This window comes from Nanorana parkeri, unplaced genomic scaffold, assembly GCF_000935625.1.
Source record: "Nanorana parkeri isolate BGI_ZX_2015 unplaced genomic scaffold, ASM93562v1 scaffold702, whole genome shotgun sequence".
Classification (NCBI taxonomy): Eukaryota; Metazoa; Chordata; class Amphibia; order Anura; family Dicroglossidae; genus Nanorana; species Nanorana parkeri.
The window spans coordinates 200,878-215,380 of NW_017306970.1; the positions used below are offsets into that span (position 1 = coordinate 200,878).

Here is a 14,503-nt window from a genome sequence, read left to right on the forward strand (position 1 = left end):
AACCAATATTTTTTCAAAAGAAAAGAGATCCCCCCCTTTTTTTTTTAATCCTAAACCCCCCCCTTTTCCGGTAGAGCGCTGCCACGGATAGGACTCAGGTCACAAAACTTTCCAAAAAGTGGGCAGATAACACTTTGCTGAGGACATTTATGAGGGCAGCCTTAAGAATGTGACAAAGTCTTTATACCCATCGTGGGACCTGGATCTAGTCATTAAGACTCTGTCAAGCCCTCCGTATCATCCTTTAGAGCAATGTACCTTATAGTTTCTTACTCTGAACTGGTATTCCTTACGGCCATCATGTCAGCAAAGAGCGTTTCGGAGCTAGCGGCTCTTTCATATAAAGAACCTTTTTGCATAGTGCTGGAAAATCAGGTGATCTTGAGGCCATCTCCAGGGATCAAACCCAAGGTGCCTTCGGCATTCCATGCCGATTAGGAGGTGGTCTTGCCCGGAGGCCGAGGGTTGCCAGAGGGGACCGGCCATGAGCTGCCTCGGGCATAAGACCTGGTCATTTTGTTCACAGATTACCTATGGAGAACACAACCTTTTAGGAAATCAGACAGGTTGTTTGTTTTGCCCAGAGGCTCTAAGAAAGGAGGGGGTGCTAGACCTCAAATTCTGTAAATTTGGATTCAAGCAGTAATAAGAACCGCTTATATGAAACAGGGCCTTACTCCTCCGGCTGAAGTGTGAGCACACTCGACAAGGGGGGTAGCTACTTCTTGGGCTGCTTATGCCAAGGTGTCGATTGAGGCTATATGTAAGACGGCAAGGTGGAGTTTGCAAAACACGTTTGTCCGGCACTATCGAATGGATGTCGCAGCAGCCAGAATGGCTGGTTTTGGTTCTTCGATTCTGGCATCAGCTTTAACTGTATAAACTAGTGTTATATTTTTTGCAGTAATTACTTTGTTGACTGTGGTTATTTTCCCTCCCTTGATGGTGTTGCTTGCTATGTCCCATCAGTATGCTGATATGAGGTGAGCCAGGAATACATAAAATTATTATCATACTTACCGTAATTTTATTTTCCTCCATCCTCATGTCAGCCTACGTCCCCACCCTTGATAAGAAGCCCGTCACTTGTCTTGTCAGTGAACAGGTATTAAGGGGGGGCTGGCCTTTACTAACTTGTGAGAGGTGGTCCTGTGGGATCAGAGGGGTGGAGCTGACCCAACAGTATGCTGACATGAGGATGAGCCAGGAAAAGAAAATTACAGTAAGTATGATAATTTTCTGTAATATATATTGTGTGTATAAAAAGATATATATTAATATAAAAAGATTTCATATATACACTTTTTTCCCAGTTTAAAAAAAGGGAAATAGTGCCTTGCATTGTAACAACGCAAGGCGCCGCCCCCCCTGCCCCCCACACCCATTACAGAACAGACACAAGCCTGTATGCTAAAATGGCTATTTTTAGTGTGTAGACTGCTGTGAATGAGGCATAACCCACACGTTACTGCATTGCAATAAGTTATGAGTTATGTAAGTATGGTTCAGAGGGCAAGGTGCATGGGGTGGCAAAAGTGAAAGAACGTCTCTGCATTAAATCACCTGCACTGGACCCTGAGGCTTGAGGTATGTCAATGCAATATGGTGCCTATATGGAGTTCCTAGTGTGGTTTATTTTGAGTATGTTTGCAAGTACTCTCTGTGTGGTCACAAAGGAGTGTGACTGTTTGTTGCAGGTATAGTGGCAGTGAGTATGATGTTGAGGGGTAATTATATGTTTGTGATGATGAGGTGGTGGAGATGTCATGTGAAGGTAATGATGAACCAGCTCTATAAGGTCACATATTTAAGGGAATACCGTTTCTCTTATGTAATCTGTCTCATTTAATACTCCAGTGAGCATAGAAAACACTCTTCTCTGTAATGAGACTAATGGAGTTACTCTGTCATTTCTTTCAACATGGTCATTATTTCTGATTATATTTGCTGGGTATAGGGGTTTGTTTTTTTGATTTTGACATTAGGCATTTTTCATATTTTTTTTCCTGCATCGCTCATTGGTACTTGCGATTGACTATGGTGTTGATGACTAACCAGAGGGAATAGCCTCTGCATCTTCTTCTTCCACAGCTAATTCCTCTTCATTTGAGACATACATTCTACCTTTACTATCTGCAAGGTTTACTGAAGTTCAAAACAATATAAAATACACATTATGTGCCTGTTGGAGAGATTTTCAATCAATCTTGGACTGACAAGAAGTGTAATAAAAACTCACCAACTGCAATAAAACACAACAGATGCTAAAATGAAATGGGAAAGCACTCACGGTTTAATTTCCAAGACAGTCTTAAAAAATTGCAGTTCCTAGAAGTATATGTGTGTTCTTATTTTCTGTTCCCCAGATCCCCTCATGCTTAGCACTCACATTTTGATCTCCTTTAAATCAGCCTTGCAGGGACTTGCATCTGGTTTTTACTTTGTTTTCTGTACAGAAATAAAATGATATCAAAATTACTACAAAGATAATATAAAAAGTCTTACAATTTCAATATCTGCAAGATGTCTATATCAATAGATCTTTAGTTTCATGGTTTGTTTGCAGTAGGGATGCACCGATACTTTTCGAGTACCAATGCCGATACTTGGCATTTTCGTGAGAACTACCAGGGTTGCAGCGGTTGCAGCTAGGACCTAGCTCTGGTGCTCCACCACTATCCTGAAATCATTAGTCGATATTGTTTTAGAAAAACTGTCGCATGACAATAAACAAAAATGTATCAGTACTTGTACTCACAAAACTGGTATCAGTGCATCCCTTTATTGATATTTATAAAATCCATACCCGGGTGTGGCTCGGGGTTAATTTTCAGTACCAAGAGCGGTAACCCCGAGCCACACTCGTGATTGCGCAAAAGTGTCACTTACCTTTTCCCTGCGAGCCCGCGGTGTCCTCTGCTGTGTGCGCCCGGGCAATGCCGGCATTCGGCTTTCGGTTTTGTTATCGGGCGTCACAGCGGGGGGCAGAGCCGGCGGGAAAATTTAAAAGTGCAAACATGACATTTACACACAATACACAGAATACAATGTAATCTGCTATAATTACATATATTTATCAAACTATTTCACTTCAATTTTGTCCCTAGAGCTTTGTCTAGTGCCCTGACTGCACTTTGACTGTACTCTATTGACTGTGGTACGGATCAGGCAGCGCCCCCAGAATTCCCATTTACTGGACCATTTTTTTAATTATATTATAATTTTTTATAATTATTTATTATATTATAATTTACGATTTCGTGTTTCAAACTTTATCATACCCGAGATGTCTACTGGACTCTTGTTTGGACAGATTTAGGTGAGTTATTACTAAGATTTACTTAGAATTACAGGCCTACAATATAAAACAACAAAGTGCCATGAAAAACAATGTACCGCTAAAAATCCTGCATAATCATACCGCCAGGGAGGTTAAAACAGAGATGTACAAATCCCAGGAGCTCCGTATGCTCCTTACAAATGACAGCTACCACCTAACTTTTCTTTTTTTAAATTTTTTTTTCTCTAATCTAGTCTTGGAGCTCGAAAAGTATCGGTGCATGTACTTGCAGCGAGTACTGTACTGTACTTGGTATCGGTGCATCCCTAGTTTGTAGTTTTTTAGTTTTAATCTTATAATTATAGGTATACATTTTATATAGTTTAATTATAGGTATATTGTTTGTTGAAACACAGATCATTTTGAAAATAAATATATAGATATCTTTGTTTATATTGATAGTTATAGAAATTTAAAGAAATCATTAGGCCTCATTCACACAAGAAGTGTTAGCTTGATATAGGAGAAGTAGATAAGGGAAATAATATAGTGAAAATTATACACAAGAAAATAATCAATCATCAGATTTTACTCACTTTGCTTGAGCATCCAGTCAATACATGCCAACAAACGTCTTCTCAGGCCTCTTTTTGTTTTGTCTGTATATGTCATAGTTGGGCTCAGTGGGATCATACTGTGCTGCTCCACTGCTTGAATAAGTGCAGTCCCATTCATTACATCTATGGTGTGCTGCAACCATGCAAAGAGGAAATGGCGGCTTTAACTCCTCTATTATGTGCTCTATCATTTCCCAGTGATAGCGTCCCTGGAAACACATCCAAAACCTGCTATACATTTGGTGTGCTTACATTTACATGAAGTGAGGAGTTTCAAGTTGTCAATGCTTGCCAAATGTTGCTGACCAGATCAAAATGCGATGCAATGTTGGCAGTACACTGTTAATTCCAGACATTGGCTTTGCAAAGCTTTCAGAGAACTTCAAGAATGTGGATTAAATGCCCATTCTAAATGCCCGCATGAATGAGGCTTAAAAAGCAGCCGTGAATATAAAGCAGAAAACAGGTTTTCTCTATTTACACATTCTACTATTAGTTTGTAATGAAATTATTGACTGATACAAGGGGATATTCTGAAAGGTGTCATTATATGGGTATTTCTAGTGTAGCATGAGGTCTAAATACAGCACTGTTGCAAATTAGTCAACAAGAATATATCTGGGAGGCTGAACATTCGTTTATAATTGGGGGCACATTCGGCAAACATTTCTCCCAAGTGCTTTTTGCCAGATTATTGCTAAACCACTGTAAAAGGCATGATTCCACCATCCAGGTCAGTAGCCATATAACAATAGCCATTGTTTTGGACTTGGTTCCAAATTTAGATCGGATCAAAAGTTCCGTACTTATATCTGCCGCCTGGCCTGATTCAATAGAGTATACTCTCGGAGATAAAAATGAAATCACGCCAACTCAGTCAGTGTAAAAATCACTTCTCCTTTATTGTTCTCCTTTTCAGGGTTTTTATTTAACAGGTGAACGTGTATATTTGAGCGTAGCATTGCACAAAAGTATTTTAGTTTATATATTCTAGCTTATCATTGGTTAGATCCATTTATGCATAACTTCCTGCCAAGATGTTTATAGATGTTTATATCTTTCGTCTTGGGTGCGTCAACTTGGTTCCTATTTCGTCTTGGGAGGCGCCAACTTGGTTCCTATTTCTACTGCGTACTTCGGATCTGGAGCAAGATTTTGAGGAAGGCAAACAAGCAAAAAGCAAATTAACATATTCATATTACAATTGATCTATTCAGATAGGCATTTTGTCATAATCATGCTTAACCACATCCATTACAGTCCCCCCTAAAATGACTATTTCTAATGATGCTTTTTGTCCTTTGTTGGTTATAATAGATGTAATTTATCCAATCTACGTTCTTATTAATAGTGATCATTGGTATCAGGGACTCAAAACCGGCTTTTACTTGGTCTCTGGCTTTGAACTCACCAGGGACCCCCCTTGGGACTCCAATAGCATCTATATACATATGAGGATCAAAGCTTCCTGGAGGGGGTTCCCGTTTCCCCCTGCCACTAGACACTGGAGCAGGGCGTGCGTTAGGGGCCTTCTCTGTTAAGATGTGGAGAGGCATAATAGCCGGAATATTTAGGGCAGGTGATTATCGTACAAGGGTGAAAGTTGTATGTGGCCACATATGTGTTGGAGGAGTTGTACCAAAAAGTGACTAGCCCAGCTTTCTGAGTAATAGCAACCTGTCGTGCTTCAGCAGAACTGAGTATTAGAAGGACATATAGGATCATGGTTCGTTCCCCTCGGGCACGAAATCTTCTTGCAGTGGGAGGCGTGAATCCACAAGTTCTTTCCGGCCACCTTCACTGATGTGGAGGTTATTAAGAGGACTTGGAAAGGACCGTCATATCTTGGTTCGAGGGAATGTTTGTGTACAAATTTCTTCACCAAGACCCAATCACCAGGGACCAGCTTGTGTGTTCCTGTATCTAACTCAGGATCTGGAATGGAAGAAAATACTTGCGCATGGATACGGGTTAGTTAGTTCATTAGACAGAGCAGTCACATAATCAGTTAACACATCAGATTGGAGCTGTAACTGTTGTGGGAAATAACAGCCCAATCTGGGGGCTGAACCAAACAGTATCTCATAGGGTGATAAACCATGACTTCCCCTTGGAGTGTACCTGACACTGAATAGAGCAATGGGCAGACTATCTGGCCAACTCATTCCTGTTTCATGTCCGGAAGGAGTAAGGTACACTGTAGCCTGAGATGTCTTGCTGACGACAGGTGTTTTGGCTGTACTTGGTTCAGTATGGCGGATATGTCGTGGGGAGCAAGTAGTATCAGATCATGCCCCAGTACAAGGTCAGCAGTTTTGTCCAGAAGAGCCTCGGCGGCAAATACGGCTCTAAGGCAGGAGGGTCCCCCACTGGCAACTGAGTCCAACTGGCAGGAATAATACCCAATAGGCCTAAGCCTGTTTCCATGGGTTTGGACAAGCACTCCAGTAGCATGGCCTTGATTTTCTGAGACGAACAGTTTGAAGGGCTTCTCATAGTTCGGGAGGCCCAAAGCGGGGGCAGAGGCCAGGATCTCTTTCAGAACCTCGCAGTTATCCAGGGCCTCAGAAGATAACAAGAAGGGGTCAGACTTCAGGGCGTCATAGAGGGGCTGCATCAAGAGAGAGGCTCCTGGGTTCCAAGAACGACAGTAGGAGATTAATCCCAGAAAGGCATGGAGGGATTTCAGACCCAGAGGTAAGGGGATTTTCTTGATTGCAGCAACTCTCTCTTGAGTGAGATGTCGAGTGCCTTGGGAGATGCAATGACCCAGGAAAACTACCTTCTCTTTACACCACTGCACCTTTTGTTTCGAGGCCTTACATCCTTGGCCAGCCAGGTAGTGGAGGAGACTTTCTGAGAAGGTTGAGGCATCTTCAAAGTTGTCTGCGCACAGAAGGAGGTCATCCACATATGGGAGGAGTATGACTTCCGGGTGTAATTTCATCCAGGTGTCCAGAATGAGGGCCATGGCTCTGGCAAATTGAGATGGAGAGTTTTGGGCCCCTTGGGGCATAACAGTCCAAGTATACTGTTGGCCCTCGTGAGTGAAGGCAAAGAGAAACTGGCACCTAGGGTCAAGAGGTACACTAAAGAAAGAATTTGCCAGGTCAATCACCGTGAAATACTTCGAGGTAGGGGGTATCCCTGCTAGCAGCGTGTGTGGATTGGGGACAATCGGGGTTTCCAGAACCGTGGCTTCATTGACTGCTCGAAGGTCTTGAACCATCCTGTATTTTTCCGGTTCTCCTTTTGGGGTCTGCTTCTTGACTGGGAACAATGGTGTGTTGCATGGGGATATGCAGGGTATCAGAGCTCCATTGGACACAAGGGTCTTGACTTGTTGCGAAATGGCTGCAGATTGAGCTAGCTTCAAAGGGTATTGCGGTTTTCTGGGCAAGGGGCTTCCAGGTTTCAATTGTACCATGATTGGAGGCACTTTCAGGTGTCCTATATCTTCGGGTCCTGTGGACCACAGATGAAGAGGAATGCGGTTCAAGATCTCCGCTGGAATTGCAGCCTCGTCTGGCACATCCAAGGATAATAGAAGGGGAATGGAACAAAGGGCTGAAGCGTCATCTACAGTCAGTGGTGATGACACTTGAATGCTTCCATCGGCCTGGAACAAGATTGAGGCCTGGAGCCTGGATAGGACGTCAGTCCCTAACAAGTTTAAGGGGCAGGTGGAGGAGACTACAAACCGTGCTAGTAGATCAGGGAAGTGACCAACTCGTAAAGGGCGGGTTAGGGGACTTTTCCTCGGCGTCCCGTCCACGCCCACACATGTTACATCAATGGTTGAGAGGAAAGAGGTATCGGGCAACTCCTCTGCTCTAATTACGCTTCTGGCCGCACCTGTGTCGCATAAGAAGGTGGTGGGATGGCCCTCAATGGGGAGGGTTATTTTAGCAAGAGGCCCCCCTGTGTCCCCAGATGATAGAGCCATGGCAGGGGTCAGCGACACAGGCTTGCCGGATTCCTAGTGGAGGAGATTCATATGATCCGGAGGTGGAGGAGGCCAGTTGTTGGATGGGTGGCCAGGTGGGATGTCCCTTCCCTGACATTGATAGTCTCCCCTTGGGTCACGTTCCTGACCATCGGGATGTCTCTGTACAAATCTTTGAGGACTTCGACAATTCCTTCTGAAATGTCCGGGTCTTCCGCAGTTGTAACAGGCTTGTGGGTTTCGTGTGGCTGGTGGCAGGTCGGGTGTGTCAGAGGTCACCATGAGAGGAGCTACCTTCCTACAACCTTGTGATGATTCTATACCCTTTGCCAATAACAGCAAGGTATCAAGAGGCAGCACCCTGTACTCTGGGCGTGATAGGAGGAGCCCTTTCTTGATTGGCTCTCTGAGGCATGAGACAAAAGCAGAGGACAGCATTTGGGTGTGTGCTTTACTTTGCATGTTAAATCCTAAGTCAGTAAACACTTGTGAAAGTCTAGTGTGGAATCTCTCAACAGATTCAGCTTTGTCTTGTGTAATGTCCTGTATGCTAGTGGCTTGGTCTGCCAGGCGATCTCGCGCCCAATGTTGCAGTTGGGCTACGAATTCGCACCCCGAGTCATATGTGTTATCAGCGGGTATCCTGTCCTCACTGAAACACCTTTCCATCACCGGCCAGTAGGCATCCCCTGCCCTTATTTCACATAGGCTCACCAAATCTCGCCAAGCAGCGGCATACGTTTTCTGGATTTGGGCTATCTTTCTGTAAAATGGCATGGGCTGTCTCTCAGGATCTGGTAGACTGTTCACCAGGGAAGAGGCTTGGCTAGGGGTGAATGTTATATACATTAAAGGCGCCCCCTGGGCTGCAATGATGCCCCTCGGAAAAGAAAGAAAGTGGAAGAGAGAGAGAGAAATGTCTTCAGTCACAGTCTTCCCTTTTCTGATCAGCACAACAGATGTTAAAATCTGCAGATTTCACTTGTGGTCCTCTTTTTTACGTATCACTCCTGCCAAAGCAGGGGGGCCTCTGCTCGCCCTGTCACTTCTCTCCTGTACTCACTGAAGGATTATATTAATCATGGGCATACAGACATACAGACATTCAGACATTACACCCTAACTTAAAGGGGGGCGCTCCACAAACCTCGTCATCGAGACCCAGGAATGCTGTACACAGTCCCCGCGAGCGCAACCGGCTGGCTCCCCCCCCCCCCCCGCCTTCAGGGAGAGAGTTTATCTACGACCACCAGCACATTATATTTCTGTGACAGACTTCGTTCCCTCTGGCGTCTCACAGGTCAATACACATACAACATACAACGTATATAGGTAGCAGATACAGATTACACAGGTTCTTTATCGGACCTCGGGCAAGTTACCTGTCTTTGCTGACCTCGGGAGCTGATATGAAGACAGAAACAGGCCAAATACGGAGGAAGGGTATACTGGCAAGAAATATGTCTTACCGTATGTCAGAGGTGATCAGTCCCTGCCTCGTCCGTGTGTTGGCTCGTCTCAGTCTCCTCTCGATCGGCTGTCCTTGGTGCAGAACCCGAGGTCCCATCTGGGGTGCCAAACTGTTTTGGTTCCAAATTTAGATCGGATCAAAAGTTCCGTACTTATATCTGCCGCCTGGCCTGATTCAATAGAGTATACTCTCGGAGATAAAAATGAAATCACGCCAACTCAGTCAGTGTAAAAATCACTTCTCCTTTATTGTTCTCCTTTTCAGGGTTTTTATTTAACATATGAACGTGTATATTTAAGCGTAGCATTGCAGAAAAGTATTTTAGTTTCTATATTCTAGCTTATCATTGGTTAAATCCATTTATGCATAACTTCCTGCCAAGATGTTTATAGATGTTTATATCTTTCGTCTTGGGTGCGTTGTCTGAAGAGGAGGCGCCAACTTGGTTCCTATTTCTACTGCGTACTTCGGATCTGGGGGGGGGGGGCACCAATTTCTGAGCAAGGTTTTGAGGAAGGCAAACAAGCAAAAAGCAAATTAACATATATATATTACAATTGATCTATTGAGATAGGCATTTTGTCATAATCATGCGTAACCACATCCATTACACCATAGCGACCCATGCGGCTGCTATGGGGCCAAGGCCCAGGGGGGCCCGGCCAGGACACCCCCCTGATGCTGCGCGGGCCGCCTGGGTCGCTATGGGTTCAAACGCACCGCTGTTCAGATCACCGTGATCTGTGATCTGCGTTCTCCTCCATTGCCGCTGCTGAGTCAATGAGAGTCAGCGGCGGTGGAGGAGGCTGGACGTGGCGGGGAGAAGGAGGCGGGGCCGGGGGGTCAGCATCAGAGAAGGATGCGGGCCCGGCGATGGAGGATGGAGTGGGCCCGGCGACGGAGGAGGGAAGACGATGTTTAAAGTGGTTCTCCAACTAAAACTTTTTTTCTTGTTTTGGGTTAAGTGGGGAAGGATTAGACCCTATTTCATGTTTTTTTGTGCTCTGAGCCCCTAGTAAAGAGTTTTTCCATCATTTAATGTGTGTTGATTGTAAATGTGAAAATGTTTCCCCCAGTGGAGATCAAGATAGCAATTAAAACCTAAAAGAAGCTTGAGTTCCACTTTATCAATAAACTTTGTGTGCGGAAGAAGGTGAAAAAGGATAGATACTAGAAGTTTAGTTCTACAAATGCTAAACATTTCATAACTTCAGAGCTAATTTTTTTGTCCTGGTGCTACACAGTTGCAGCAAGCATTTCTTGAACCTTCCCCCGTGCTTGCATGGGTTTCCTTCCACAGTCTAAAGACATGCTGGAAGGTAAATTGGCCCTGTATGCACATGAGATAGGGACCTTAGATTGTAAGCTATTTGAGGGCAGGGACTGATATAAATATAAATATGCTGCATACATTGTTTGCGCTATATAAATAGCAATAATAATTAGGGCTGTGAAAATTAAAGATTAATTTCTCGATTAATCGTTAAAGTTTTTGATCGATTAAAATTATTTTGATCACTAATTAAAACACTCACCTCTCCGGTGACGTCACGGACATCGACGTCACCGGACTCCTCCCCCCTTCCCCAAGTGGCTCTGTCGGCTAATGAAAGGAAGGGGGGGGGAGGGAGTCCGGTGACTTCGATGTCTGTGACGTCACCGGACTCCTCCCCCCTTCGTTAGCCGACGGAGCCACTTGGGCCGGTGAGTTTGCCCAAGAAACTAGTTCTGCACGAGCGCCAGCCAAGGCATTGGCCTATACACATACAGCACAGCAATGAAGTAATAAAATGAACTAGGATCACACTAATCCAGCACGTTATTATTCTGAGTTGCCCCACTCAAGCGGCGGCCATATTGAGTGGGGCACGTGAGATTAATAACGTTCTGGATTAGTGTGATGCTAGTTCATTTTATTACTTAATTGCTGTGTTGTATGAGTATAGGCCAATGGAGTGGGATCTGTATGTGTGCGTTATAATTAATCGAAATTAATCGATAAAAAAATTTCGATTAATCGAACACGAACATTTTAATCATTACCAGCCCTAATAATAATAAAGAGCAGCCCAGACATGCTTTAGGTTTTCATTGCTTCCCAATTTTGAATATGTTAATATAGCACTACATGACAGTGAAGGGGCTTCCTAAACCTACCTCTGGGCTTGTCAACTGCAGTGATTTGGCGCCACACTCTGCTGTATTTTCCTATCAATCTAGGGTAGGAAGGTGGTGTATTGAAGACCTGGGTATAAGGGAGTGGGTTAAATGGCACTGCGGATCATTGAAGCTGGAAGAGGAATGGCGCTGGATCCCTCAATTGGTGAGCCTGCGGGAAACAGCTGGTCGGAGAAGACATAAGTATAGCAGCTGGAAAAGCTGCATTTTAATCTTTATGGGCTGCTGGGGGATCTCGTTTTTATTTCCCAAACTGGAATTGGGCTTTACATCTGTATTATAATGTAAAAAACAGGCTGCTGTAATAGGACAGGGAAATAATCAATAATTTTATGCAGCCAGTTATGTTTTAACCAACATAAGTCAGATGGATGAAAGATAAATAGTATGAACACTGCTCTTTGCTTTTTTAAGTAGGCTTGGATATGGGTGTAATAACTAATAGTTTTCAACACGCTGAAATAGTTCATTACATCCTGCTGCTGTACTCTAGGTTATATCTTCAAAGTAATCTTCTTTTTCTATTTAATTTAATTCACTGTGACTTGATTCTAAATCAGCACTCACCCCTACTAGTTTATTCAGAATCATTGAAGGTTTATACTGTTCTTTGCTTTTTAAATTTTTTTTTTTTAAGGATGACATTTGAAGGTCATTTTGAAAGTATTCAGTGAGCAGACCGTTCTCACTGGTTATTACGTTTTGTATCTTGAGCTATTTCTTTTTTTTATTTTTTTTACCACTGGATATGATTTTGTTATTCTTATAGGTTATAGCTCAGGTCTATTCAGATTATAAAAGAAACACTTGGCAAAGCACTATTCACAGCTATATGGTTATTATCAAGCATCATTTTAGAAAAATAACCCCTGCCTCCATATCATTCATGTCATTGTAGAAGAACTACAAAAACAAAATTGGGAGCTGTATGTTGTCACTTATGCCATTGCTGTCATTGATGGCCAGGGCTCTGGCATAGCATAGCTCTCATTGAGTATCATTTTAAAGCAAGACACATATAAAATTCTGATTGTCTGGTGTATGAGGTCAGCTTATTTGCTTATTAGCAACCCTCCCAGTTTTTTAAACTGAATCAACACTGTTAACTGACATTTGGAGATATATACATTAATACAAATGTATAAGTAAGGATGGTTTCCAACCCTCCCAATTGTTGAGGGACACCTACAACATCCTGAGTGTGGAAATATTTAGATACTTGCTGAATCTGCATAAAGTAAATATATGGCAGCTTACCAATTCTTAGATGTGGTGACTGCATTAGTTTTTTCCAGGCTTTTTTTTCAACTGTTAATCCTACCAGTGACACACTTCCTATCCTAGGATGGCTATGCTCACTCACTCCACTGTATGAAGGAAGTCATGGTTGCCACCCAGGCTGGATTGCAAGCATGTCTGCCTTTGTTTATCTCCATTACATGTGGCATGGTCGGTTTATTCGTTTACGCAGGTCAGCTCATAGGAAGTTACATGGACAATGCATTTCTGGCAAGATAAACAGGTATTTTCTGTACGTGCTGAAAATTTTCTTAGTATGAAAAACTAATGTAGCTACCACAACAAAGGACTAATAATCTACAATATATACCATTTTTGTTCTTGGGTTTAGTTTAATAAAGATTAGTTGTGGAATTCTATATTTGCATTTGGCTGCCTGCCGCATACCAGCTGTCCACATTTACTGCGCCAGTCTGTTTTTCAGTTGCCGTGTAAAGGATTAGGTAGGGCCTTGACTTCTTTATTATTTCTCACAGGTAATCATTATTTATACAAGACCCATGACAATTTATAAGATTTATAGCATTCCTTGTTAATTTAGTTGCAACATGTTTACCTCAATAAATAGGAATTGCATTAATAAATACATACTGTAGAATGGTGGCACGTGGATGCATTTCAGGATGCACTAACCAGTGCTATTTGTTGTGATAAACCATTAAATCAGTAAGCTAAAACGTGCTTATTACACCCACCGTGTACCATAACAAGAAATTATTCAAAATAAAGTAAAAAAAGAAATAAAGTGTAAAAATTATAGTAAGTGTAAAAAAAACTTAAGCAGCATCAAGCTGAGCAGGGAACCCAACATTTACATCTCCAAAATTAAATTGTAACATGTTTCCAATCTGTAGTGTATTTCTCTTATGTAAAGCCTTTACTGTACTTTACACTCCAAATATATTCATGCTCATTTTCGATATTGAGTTTGTACAATAAACATTATGCAGTTGTAAGCATCTGTTACAATGGATTAGACAGAAGCAATGTGATCTTTTTCTTCACGTTGTTTTATGGTATTTACTGAACAAAGATGATTTGTGAACCATCTTTTTTTCCATTACATTGCCATACATAAGGCGAGATATGTGAGACACCATTCTGAGCTGCACATAGCTCACACAGGTAAAGCCAATTTATAAAAAGTAGGCAAAAGAAAAGTGTATTGTCAGTAGCTACCAGCTGGATACCAGCTTTCATTGTAACATTTACCTGGAAGAATGATTGCAAAGATCTGCTAGGTACTTGCTGTGGGCATTTTATAAATGGGTCCATCTTAAGCAGGCTCATGACCATGCTCATTTTTTATACTCTAGGTGGCTAGACCAGTTTTAATATTTGTTCCATATACAAATAAAACACATAGGGGTCTATTCACAAAGCTGCCGAGGGCATCCGAGTGAATGACCGATCAGAAGTGAAGCTGACCCAAAGTGTAGAAGGAGTTCGACTCAGCCGATCCAACATCTGGATCGGCAGAGCCGAACCTCCGGCAGGCTTCACACTGCTGTTCGGGCTATTCTGAAAGATCCTGAACAGCAGTGAGAGAATAGCCGAATGCTGCCGAACGGCATTTGGCTCGGCTGTTCTGCTCGGTCCCTCAGAGGCACCGAGCAGAACAGAAAAAGAGTGAAAAAAGTAGAAAAAAGTTAATAGAAAACGATTGTGCAGAGCTAGCAGTGACAGCTAGATCCTCCCAATAGTTTCCTATT

The 14,503-nt window shown here is 42.8% G+C and overlaps 1 protein-coding gene across 1 annotated transcript in view; it reads left to right on the top strand.

The window, feature by feature from the left end:
• CALN1 (calneuron 1) overlaps positions 1-14,503 on the top strand; it is a 239,507-nt gene that overhangs the window by 18,846 nt on the left and 206,158 nt on the right. The window lies entirely within an intron of this gene.